This window comes from Mustela lutreola, chromosome 5 (assembly GCF_030435805.1).
Source record: "Mustela lutreola isolate mMusLut2 chromosome 5, mMusLut2.pri, whole genome shotgun sequence".
NCBI lineage: Eukaryota > Metazoa > Chordata > Mammalia > Carnivora > Mustelidae > Mustela > Mustela lutreola.
This window is the reverse complement of record NC_081294.1, coordinates 76,160,850-76,172,106: the sequence shown is the minus strand read 5'-3', so window position 1 is coordinate 76,172,106 and position 11,257 is coordinate 76,160,850. Positions and strand designations below refer to the sequence as shown.

The following is an 11,257-nucleotide window of genomic DNA, read 5'->3' as shown; positions in this document are numbered from 1 at the left end:
GGGTTACTGACTTGCTCCTCAGGAAGGCAGGAGACAACCGAATTGTGGTCATTTATATTTTTACAGACACCCAGAGTTCTTTGTGCAGGTGTGGATTTACCAGCCATCAAGGAGTCCAAAAACAGAACACTGCGTTTTAGTCAATGGAAGATCTCAAAGCCCTTAATACACTAAAGGAAAGAAGAGGTTGGCTGAATATTCACACCTTTGTGAGCACATGGGAGCTGCAAGGTCGATCTGGGTGGCTGTGCAAGCAAGTACCGCCTCCCTAGGCTAAGAGGGATCCTTATTCTTTATGACTCCTTTCAGCTCTGCCTTTGAACCTATGGTTTTAGTATAGGAAACTCCCTGTGAACACGACTCATATTCTCAGACGGTTTTCGCACTAGAGGCATATATGTTCTTTCTGGAGTGTAGGTCTAGTCCTTAGGTGAGGAGGAAAGGTGGAGGGCGGGCAGGGTCCCCTTTCTGACCCCCAAGGCTGGTAATGGGAAAGTGAGTCATCGCTTCTTCCTGTGTGGCAGCTGTCGGTCTCCATACTCCTCACTTGGATAAGGGCACCTGTGTTTTCCTGGCCTTGTAGGCGGTCACGGCCTACTCTGCAGAGGCCAGGAGACCTCGGTCTTCCAGATTTCCTTTCAATCCCTCCTACGTCCCCTCCCGAGTTTTCTCCTTTGCAACCTCCTCTGGACCCCAAACACCTCGTTTTGGCCCATGCCGGGTTCTCGCACCCTAAGTCAGGGACCCATGTTTGGGGCGGGAAGAATACGGCGGGCTCTAAAGACCACGGACTGCTCGGCAGCGTCCAGGGCCATTGAGGACCGCCCCCCACCTCCCGCCTTCTGGGCGCGGACGCCCCGCCTCCGCCTGCGGGCCCGCCCCGCCCCCTCCCACGCACGTCACGTCCGGCCCGGCCTCCGCCCGCCCTCCGCCCTCCGCTCTCCTCCCGCTTGCCGTTAGGGAGGGTCTGCGCCTCAGCCACTGCTTCTTCAGTCGCCGCTCCTGCCCCCTCTTGTGCATCTTTGCCGCCGTCACCGCCGGGGGCATCCGGGGGTAGCTTACCGGGCTGGCCCCGCGCCGCAGCCGTCGCTTTAGCGTCCTGCCAGCGGCCGTTAAAGGAGGAGGCTCGCCGGCCGCGGAGCCACCTGGGGCCTCAGTTCTCGCTCTACTGCCGTCGCCGCAGGTCCTGGAGAAGCGGCCGCGGCCGGGGAACGGGGCGTCGCGGTTCCAACGGTAGGTGAACGGGCGGGTGCCCTTATTTGCGCATGCGCGACTCGCCTGGCGCGGCGGCTCTCCCCCTCTGCGCCCCCCAGCGCCTAGTCCCACCCGCGCGGTGCTCAAGGGCATTGCACATCGGGGTGCCCGGGTTGCGGGGAGTGCCCTGAATATGGGCTAGTATGTAGAACGGGCCCCCTTTCTGCTCGAGCTTTATGCGATAAACCGTGCCCGCGCTGCTGGGGGGGTGTGGCAGTCTTCGATTTTTCAGCCGCTGCAATGCGCGTGAGCGGGTGTGCCTTTTTACCTCCTAGCTCCCCCAAAGTCCAAGGCACAGCAACCTACGCGTTTGCTAGTCTCCTCTGAAGGGACTGCGCCACTTCCCTGCCCACTTCCTCGATGCTGGTCGGTAAAGTTGATGCCAAAAAAAAAAAAAAGTGGTTTAATCTGGGCTCAGCTGCGCCCCTTTTTAAGATCACGTGAGATGAGTGGTTGCTGACTTCCTTAAATCGCTCAGAGAATATAGCCAAAATTGGTACATTCGGGACTTGTCTAGAATGCACTTTGAATACGCAGGCCAGAGGGGGTACAGCATTAAGTTTCACGTGGGGCGACTGCTTTCCGAGACAAGGGTATAGGAAATTGAATCGGCTGGCACGCTTGACAAGTGAAAATAGGTAAACTTTTGTTTTTAATCAATTAAGAATCAAACTGAGTTTTAGAAAGGCAGTTGCAGAATTTAATTCGGTTCCGCATTATGCCGTCTAATCATGGAGAAAAGTACCTTAAGTTCGGCATTTTTACTTTCAAGGAGGTGATAATCTAAAAATGACGGCTGGAACCTCGGTAATGCATACTATGGACGTTAAATAACTGGGATGCACTTTTTTTTTTTTGGGGGGGGGGGATGCACTTTTAAAGGCAGACATTAAATGATAGTTTTAAGTAATGACTTTCTAAGTTAATGTGAGGCTCTGTCTTCAACTTTCCTTTTTGCAAGTACAGTAGCCATTCTTGGCCTGGATTTCTCACAGGTACTGTGCATTTACTAATTACTTGTTGATGAAATTGGACGGGTACTATTTTTGTGTCCATTGGGAGCTCTTTTATTAATCTGTGCTGCTTTTAAAATTAGGGCAATATTTTCTCCAATTTAATGGTGTCCCCAGTTAGGGATCTTTGACACAAGTCCTTAGAAAGATATAGAAAGGCCTATCGCAGTGTCATAAAATTCTTCACTGAGTGAAGTAAATGTTACAGTAAGTTTTTTATTAGAATGCCATTGTTCTAGGACAGAAAATGGCTGAAATGAATGCGTTGTGACTTGTGACTTCGCTCAGCAGTAAAATGACAGCTGTTTTTATTGTCATTTATGAATAACCTCTCGTGTGTATATGGCTTTTCCTTCATTATACACTAACTTTAATATTGGGAAATATGGTGGGAATTGCTGTAGCTAGCTTGGAAAAGATTGTGGTAAATACATAACAAAATTTACAATTTTAAAATGAACAAGTTAACGGCTTTAAGTACAATTACAATGTTGTGCAGCCATTACCACTATCTAATTTTTTTTTTTACCACTATCTAATATTTATGGAACTTTTTTATCTTCCCAGAGACTCTGTAGACAGTAAGTCCTCATTCTCTTTTACACCTAGCCCCTGATAACCTTTATTCTATCTTCTGTCTCTATAAATTTGCCTGTTCTTGGTACTTCAAGTAGATGGAATGTGTTTGTCCTTTTGTGTTTGGCTTATTTCATTTAGCATGTTTTCATGGTTCATCTATGTTACAGCCTGTATGAGAATTTACTTCCCTTTTAAGGCTGAATTCCATTGTATGTGTATGCAGCATTTTGTTTATTCATCTGTTGATGGACATTTGGATTGTTTTTCCCTGTTAAAAAAACGAAATTCGGTTGAATAAATTTTAAGAGTTTTACTGGCTTTATTCAACTATTCATGAATCAGGCGGCATCCCGTCCAACAGATCGAAAGGAGCTCTTAGAAGCTGTACAAAATGGAAGGCTTTTATAGGCAGAAGGAGGCAGGACAAGGAAGTTATTAGCAAAGAGTGGGTTGTATCAGGCAGGTCACTGTATTTTGGTGGACAGCCTGAGTCTATCAGGCAGATTACCTCACTAGTGCTGACCAGGAAATTCCAGACTGACTGGTTAAGATTACATTCTTGGGGGAGGCAGTTAGGTAGATACTAAGTCTTAGTTGGGTGATGTGGGTTTAGTCTAGGTGACTCCCATTCTGGACCCATTGCCTGTTCTGTTTCTCTCTTTTTTTTTTAGTAGGCTCCATGCTCAGTGTGGGGCTTGAATTTACACCCCCAAGGTCAAAAGTTGCATGTTCTACTGACTGAGCCCGCCAGGTGCCCCCTGTTGTCTCTTTTTTAACACAGGTTTTGACTACGCGAATAATGTCGCTGTGAATGTTTGTGTACAAATATCTGTTTGAGGCCCTGCTTTTTATTCCTTTGGGTATGTATCTAGCAGTGGAATTGCTGCATCATATGGTAATTCTATGTTTAACTTTTTGGGGAACATCCAAACTGTTTTCTAGGGCTGCTGTACCATTTTGCATTCCTGTTAGCAAAGCACAAGGATTCCATTTTCTCCACATCCTCTCCCAACAGTTATTCTTTTCTTTTTTTTGGTCTGGTTGGTTGGTTGGTTGGTTGATTTTTTTATTAATAGCCATCTTAATGGAGGTGAGCTGGTATTTCTTTCTTTTTTTTTTAAAGATTTATTTATTTATTTGACAGAGAGACATCACAAGTAGGCAGAGAGGCAGGCAGAGAGAGAGAGAGAGGAGGAAGCAGGCTCCCTGCTGAGCAGAGACCCCGATGCGGGACTTGATCCCAGTACCCTGAGATCATGACCTGAGCCGAAGGCAGCGGCTTAACCCACTGAGACACCCAGACGCCCCAAGCTGGTATTTCATTATGGTTTTGATTTTCATTTCCTTAAGACATAAAGATGTTGAACATCTTTTTTCATTTGTGTATCTTTGGAGAAAGGTCTGTTCATGTCCTTTGCTCATTTTTGGGTTGTTTTTGTTTCTTTGTTGTTACTTTAAAAGAGTATTTGAAAGTAGCTTTTAAAAGTTATTTTATGAATTAAATCTTTTATCTGAAAAGCTGTTCTGAAAGTGAATGAAATACTGAAGTTTAAAAAATAGAACTAGAAAATCTCTGTTTTATACATGGATAAACAACAAAGGGACTGATGATAGCTGAAAAAGGATTCCAGTTATATGGTAGGTCACTCTGTATTTAGATGTATGTCAGTACCAAGAACTTACCTCCATCATTTTAATATTACAAAGGTACATCCATTAAATAAAGGCCCTCTCTTCACCAGTGAGTAACATAACTGCTTCTAAACTTTCCTTTGTTTTATTGAGTGTTTGATTAATATGGCTAGGGGCAGAGGAGGAGATTACTGTAGAGAAAAAGGAATTGTAGTATGCACACATCAACTTGACCTGAGTGAGTCAATGTTTCGCAAGCAAGGCAGTAGGCTAATATGTGAGTAGGTTCAATTTGGGGCCTTATAGAAGAGTTGACTTTGACTGGAAATGGAACTAAGGAAGGATATTTGAAATGGGAGGGAATGGAATAAAGGCAGTTTTGCCATGAAATCATGTGGTATACCGAATACATAGTAGTAGTTATGGGGTTACAAGAATAGCTCATTATCAGATTCATTTATTCATTCACCAAATATTTATCTCCTCCTAAATTCCCAAAGTCAACAAGCAATTACCTGGTGACAGTTGTATAATTCTGCAAATTTACTAGGTATCGTTGAATTGTACACTTGAAAAGAGTGAATTTTGTGGTATATAAATTATACCTTAATAAAGTTATTATTATTTTTTAAACAATCCACCAGCATACTTCATGAAGCTTGTACTCTCGGGGGAAATAAACATTAAAACACAGAAAGAATTTTATATACTAAAAATTATGAATGCTTTGGAGCCAAGGAATGCTATGCCTTGAGGGAATTTAACAGGGAGATATTAGATTGAATAGGTTGGAGAAAGCCCCTCTAAGAATGATACTTGAGTAAGAGCTGAAGATGAGTAGGATGAAGTGGGATGTGTGTTTTAGGTAGATGAACCAGAATGTGTAAAAGTCTTAGGTTGAGGAAAATGAGGAGAATTAATAGGATAACTTAATGAAATTTACTGGATTTCTGTTAGAGGGAAGTACTCCAATCTTTTCTGCTAAGTTATTACTTAGCTATAGTGTGTATTTTCTTTTTAAAAAGATTTTATTATCTATTTGTCAGAGAGAGGGGGGGAAGGAGGGAGGGAGGGAGAACACACAAGCAAGGGGAGTGGCAGGCAGAGGAAAAAGCAGGCTCCTTGCCAAGTGAGGAGCCTGATGCCAGATGGATCCCAGGACCCAGGGATCATGACCTGAACCAAAGGCCGAAGCTCAGCCACCTGGATGCCCTCTAGTGTATATTTTCTTTTCCTTTTGTATATGATGCATGATAATTCATATCTCTTTGATTTTAAACAGTTTTCAGAGGAATGTCTTTCAAGTTATTATTTTCCTTTTTAGAAATAGAGAAACAGGGGCGCCTGGGTGGCTCAGTGGGTTAAAGCCTCTGCCTTCGGCTCAGGTTGTGATCCCAGGGTCCTGGGATTGAGCCCCACATTGGGCTCTCTGCTCTGCAGGGAGCCTGCTTCCTCCTCTCTCTCTGTCTACCTCTCTGCCTACCTGTGATCTCTGTCTGTCAAATAAATAAATAAAATCTTTAAAAAAAAAAAAAGAAATAGAGAAACAGAAAACGTTGAGCCATTTACTTACTCTTTTTTTTTTTTTTTAAGATTTTATTTATTTATTTATTTGTCAAAGAGACAGCCAGAGAGGGAACACAAGCAGGGGGAGTGGGAGAGTGAGAAGCAGGCTTCCCGCCAAGCAGGGAGCCCAGTGCGGGGCTCAATCACAGGACCCTGGGATCATGACTGGAGCCAAAGGCGACACCTAATGACTGAGCCACCCCCTGTTTACTTATTCTTAAAGTCTCTATTTTTGCTTTTCTTTATCAGGCTGCTCTTTTATGCTTAGAGGATAAAGGTAAAAGTTTGGAAAGGCAAAGGAAGTCAAATTTAGAATCAGAGATCAGAGATTTTACAGGAAAAGCAGACTATATTATGTTTGATTGTAGAATCACTTTTGAAACTTTTAATTTCAACAGGTAGCCTTTTTTTCTCCTAAGGAATATGGTAGTGTTTGAATATTGATTTTTTGAATAGCAGGTACAGAATATTGTTTTTTTTTTTTTTTTAAGATTTTTTATTTATTTATCAGAGAGAGAGGGGGGGAGAGAGCGAGCACAGGCAGACAGAATGGCAGGCAGAGGCAGAGGGAGAAGCAGGCTCTCCGCTGAGCAGGGAGCCCGATGTGGGACTCGATCCCAGGACGCTGGGATCATGATCTGAGCCGAAGGCAGCTGCTTAACCAACTGAGCCACCCAGGCGTCCCTAAATGTTTTAAAAATTACCTCCTGTATGTCTTCATATATTTCACCGAAATTTTAAACAAAGTTTTCAGTAATGATGGCAGTCATTGTTGCCGGAAAGAGCATCCACATCCATCTAGTCAGTAGCAGTGACTTTGAACTAGTTTCTTCAGCTTTTTGAGATTTTATTTTGTTTCTCTTCTGAGAGAGGGAATGGTGATCTGTCCTGCTTATCTCAGACAGGATGACTGTGAGGATTCTTTTGGAAGGTGAATTGGAAAGTACACCAGAAAAGATAGCATCAGTTCATATATTGGAGTTGTACTTTTTGTTTAGTGTTCATAACTGAGGAGACAAAGGGAAAGTCATATTTTTTGCTCTCCAATTTGATAATCTACTGGGGAAGACTCATACAAAAATAAGTGTATTAAATGCTTTTTTTTGTTCATGTGCTAGCTTTCTTTTCTCTCTCTCTCTCTTTCTTTCTTCCCTAGAGCAGTTTCAGTACAAGTTTGTACAAAAAGAGAAATGTCCTGATTTCAAGGGACCCAAGAACAGGTTGTAGAATTTCCCACAGTACCCCCTTACATAAAAAAAAAGGGAGTTACAGTTTTGTATTAATGTGCAATAAGAAGTGATAAACTAGTTTTCTTAAACCTTTCTCATTATTTTGTGGTAGGTGCTGGGTGTGCATGTTTTCAGTGGAAAAGAGGTGAAAGGTTACTAGAATAGAGGAGTCTGCAAGAGTCTGAATTTGTCAAAATTGAGATTACATGTCCACATTTAACTGTCTAGTGTGTGTTCTTTATAATGCATATATGTCTTCTCAGATATTTTTTGTCACCTTCTAAATTGTGCTATTTTTAAAAAAGGGTCACTCATTCTGCTAGTACTTCGTGTGAAGAGCTAATTTAACTGATAGTCACTTTGACTTAATGGAAAATTATGCTACATTAGTGGACCAGGGACTCTGGAGTGCTTGTGGGAAAAGGGAACTTGTTGAGAGGCATCTTCTAGTACATTACAGGCTTACCTTTTAATCAGGAGACAGGCATTTAAAGTGTTACCTTTCCTCGTGTATATGTATTTTTAAAGTTTTATTTATTTAGGGGTGGGTGGGTGGCTTAGGTGTGTTTTTTTGTTTGTTTGTTTGTTTGTTTTTTAAGATTTTACTTATTAGAGAGAATAAGAGCACAAGAAGGGGAGGATTAGAGGGAGAAGCAGACTCCCTGTGGAGCAGGAAGCCTGATGCAGGACTTGATCCCTGGACTCCAGGATCATGACCTGAGCTGGAGGCAGTCGCTTAACCACTTGAACCACCCAGTTGCCCAATAAATAAAATCTTTTAAAAAAAACCCTCAGTTATGTGTCAGGCATTGGGTAAGGCCCTTAGTGTTACAAAGGTGAAACAACAGGGTTCCTACCTTCATGGATCCTCTCTTTTGAGAGACAGATATACTTTAATTCTGTGACATAATTGCTAAAACAATCATGGTATATTAGGAGCAAAGGAGAAAGAACTGTATGCTTTTGAAAATTAGGTAAGTTTTGGTAGGAAGTTAGAATTGGACTCAAATTTATCAATAGAAGTTTGGTGAACTGGGTGGGGTTGGTTAGGGAATTGGTTGGTTATGGTGTTGAGTTACCTCTCTAAGCACAGAAAATGGTATGTGTAGAGCCTGAGGACTGGATTGTGAGCCCCAAATGACTTAAGTATTGCTGGAGAATAGAGTGAGGTGGAAGAGTGGCAGAAAGGGAGATTTAATTGGTAGGTAAAGTACTTAGAGGCCATGCAATGGAGTTTAGGGTTTAGTTTGCATGCTGGAGTTTCTTAAATCTTTCTGTGCAGTGTAATCACCTGAAGAGCTTATTAAACATGAGGTCCAGGCCATGCTCTTATGGATGCTGGATTGGGGTAATGGCTTTGTACTCTGCATATTGAACAAGCCCCTCCCTATCCCCAGACGAAGTTAGAGAAACAGTGCTGTAGGCCACTGGTCTCAGAGGTGAGGTACTGGCACTTGTGTTTTTAAATTTTTAAATATAAGTATAGTTGACTTATAGTACTGTATTAGTTCCAGGTGTACAACATAGTGATTTGACATTTATATACATTAAGCGATGCCCACTGCAGTAAGTACAGTTACCATCTGTTACCATATAGAGTTACCAGATTATTTTTGACTGTATTCCCTGTGGTATACTTTTCTCTCTGTGACTTTTTATTTTATAACTGGAATTTTGTACCTCTCAATACCCTTCACCTATTTTGCCTCACTCCCTACTGCCCTTTCCTCTGGCAACTACCATTTTATTCTCTTTGTTTGAGTCTGTTTCTGGTTTTTGTTTTTTAGATTCTACATCCAAGGGAAATTATGTGGTATTTGTCTTTCCGTCTGATTTATTTCACTTAGTGTAATATCCTCCAGGTCCATAGACATCACCACAAATGGCCAGATCTCATTCTTTGTTATGGATGAGTAATATCATTGTCTATATATATCACATCTTCTTTATCCATTCATTCATTGATGGACACTTAGTTTGCTTCCATATCTTGGCTACTATATATAATGCTGCGGTTAGCATTGGGGTGCATGTATCTTTTCAGAATGGTATTTTCTTTTTCTTCGGATAATTACTCATAAGTGGAATTACTTGATTGTATGGTATTTCTGTATTTAATTTTTTCAGGTACTTCTGTACTGTTTTCATAGCAGCTGCACAAGTTTACTTTCCCAACAGTGCAAGAGGGTTCCCTTTTCTCGACATACTTGCCAGCACTTGTTATTTCTTTTTGATACTAGCCATTCTTAGAGGTGTGAGGTAGTACCTCATAGTGGTTTTGATTTACATTTCCCTGGTTAGACTAACCTTATGCACCTTTCCATGTCTGTTGGCTGACAGTATGCCTTTATTAGAAAATGTCTATCCAGGTCCTCTGCCCATTTTGTAATCGGTTTGCTTTTTGGTGTCATGAGATGCTCGCACTATGGAAGGACGAGATCTATTAAGAGTGTGTGTGTGTGTGTGTGTGTGTGTGTGTACGTGTGTCTGTGTAGCAGTAGTAGTAGAATTTATGGTTTTTGGTTTTGTTTTTTGCTTTCTAAAGATTTTACTTATTTGAGGGAGAGACCCCAAGAGTGGGGGGAGGGTGGGAAACGAGAAGAGTGAGAAAGGGGGAAAGAATCCCAGGTTGACTGCACTGATGGGGCTGGATCTCACAATCCTGAGATCATGATCTGAGCTGAGACCCAAGAGTTTAACACTTAACCATCTGAGCCACCCAAAGTGTCCCACAATTTGTTTTCATATATATTTTTAGTCTTAAAATGATTTTTATGTGTTTATTATATATAATATGCTAGTATGTGATTTACTATTCTAGTTTAGAAATATGCATACAATGCAAAAGTGAAGGGTGGGTTCATCATTTTTTCCTGATCAAAAATTTGGAGTCCCATGACTCTAGGCAGTGGAAAACGATTAAGGAATTTTGTCCAAGTGGGGATTTGGGTTAGATTTTAGTTTTGAGGAGATCAGTGAGCAGAATAGATGAGGGGACTTAGTTACAAGGGATTTTATCTCCCTCAGGCTTTATTACTTTGTTTTGATTGGAATCGCTTGAAATCATGGTTGGAGGTTATAAAATAATTGACTATGGTCATGAAACCCTTTTGAGAGTTTTTTAAAATGAGCCAGGCTATTTACCAGTAGCTTATCTCCAGGGGCAACCAATTTTTGCCTGAATATGTTAAATAGAAGAACAATAAACTGTCTCAAGGTAAAATGGTTTACATTTAGTGTGTTTTAGTCTTTGAAATATATGCGCTATATCTTGAATCTTAATTTGGCAACTGTAGTCTTAAAAAACAGGCTTGATTCCATTGTTCATTGTAGTTTTGTGGAATGACATGGAGGATGATTGCACCGTCTAGTAGTATGTTAAAGTGCATTCAGATGAACAAGTCCTCAGACATAAGGGTAAAAACTGTCAAAAGATGTACTTCATACTCTTTTTTTCTGTTTTTTTAAGGTAAAGAAGTTCCTAAACTTTGGAGTGTTATAGCTTTTTTATTTAAAATACTTCTAATCCTGAATTCTGTTTTATCCTTTAATACTTAGTGGCATTGTCACTATGAATTTAATAATAGATTTGACTTGGTGTTTTCCTGGATCAAAATAGCATCTGTGAACATATGACAGGTAACTTTATGTGCTCTTGACATTGGTTTGGCCTTTCTGTTTGTTTGGTATAGTGTTAGGGTTTCAGACAAATTAATATCTTGTCAGTTTTTCAGATCCTAAAGAAACCACTGATTTAGTATTTTGGGAACCTTAAAAGAGCTGTCTTTGTTGACTTGGAATGAAGGTGGTACCTTCTGAATGAAGAGGTGCCTTTTCCTTTGCATTGATGAAATGTTTAGAGCTTGCTAATGAAAACCTGAATATATGGAGCAGGGGTAAATTTATTTACCTTAAGATTTAGTTCGCTGACTTAGAGTCAGACAGTGTAATTGTCTAAAAACTTAAATCTCTTTTCCCGAAGTT

The 11,257-nt window shown here is 41.2% G+C and overlaps 1 protein-coding gene across 4 annotated transcripts in view; it reads left to right on the top strand.

Annotated features, from left to right (window-relative positions):
- The first annotated feature begins 1,092 nt into the window (after positions 1-1,092).
- FAM13B (family with sequence similarity 13 member B) overlaps positions 1,093-11,257 on the top strand; it is a 71,228-nt gene continuing 61,063 nt past the window's right edge. For all 4 annotated transcript variants that reach the window (XM_059174651.1, XM_059174648.1, XM_059174647.1 and 1 more), the window contains exon 1: positions 1,093-1,233. The gene's annotated coding sequence lies outside the window, so the exon portion shown is untranslated. The remainder of the gene's footprint in view (positions 1,234-11,257) is intronic.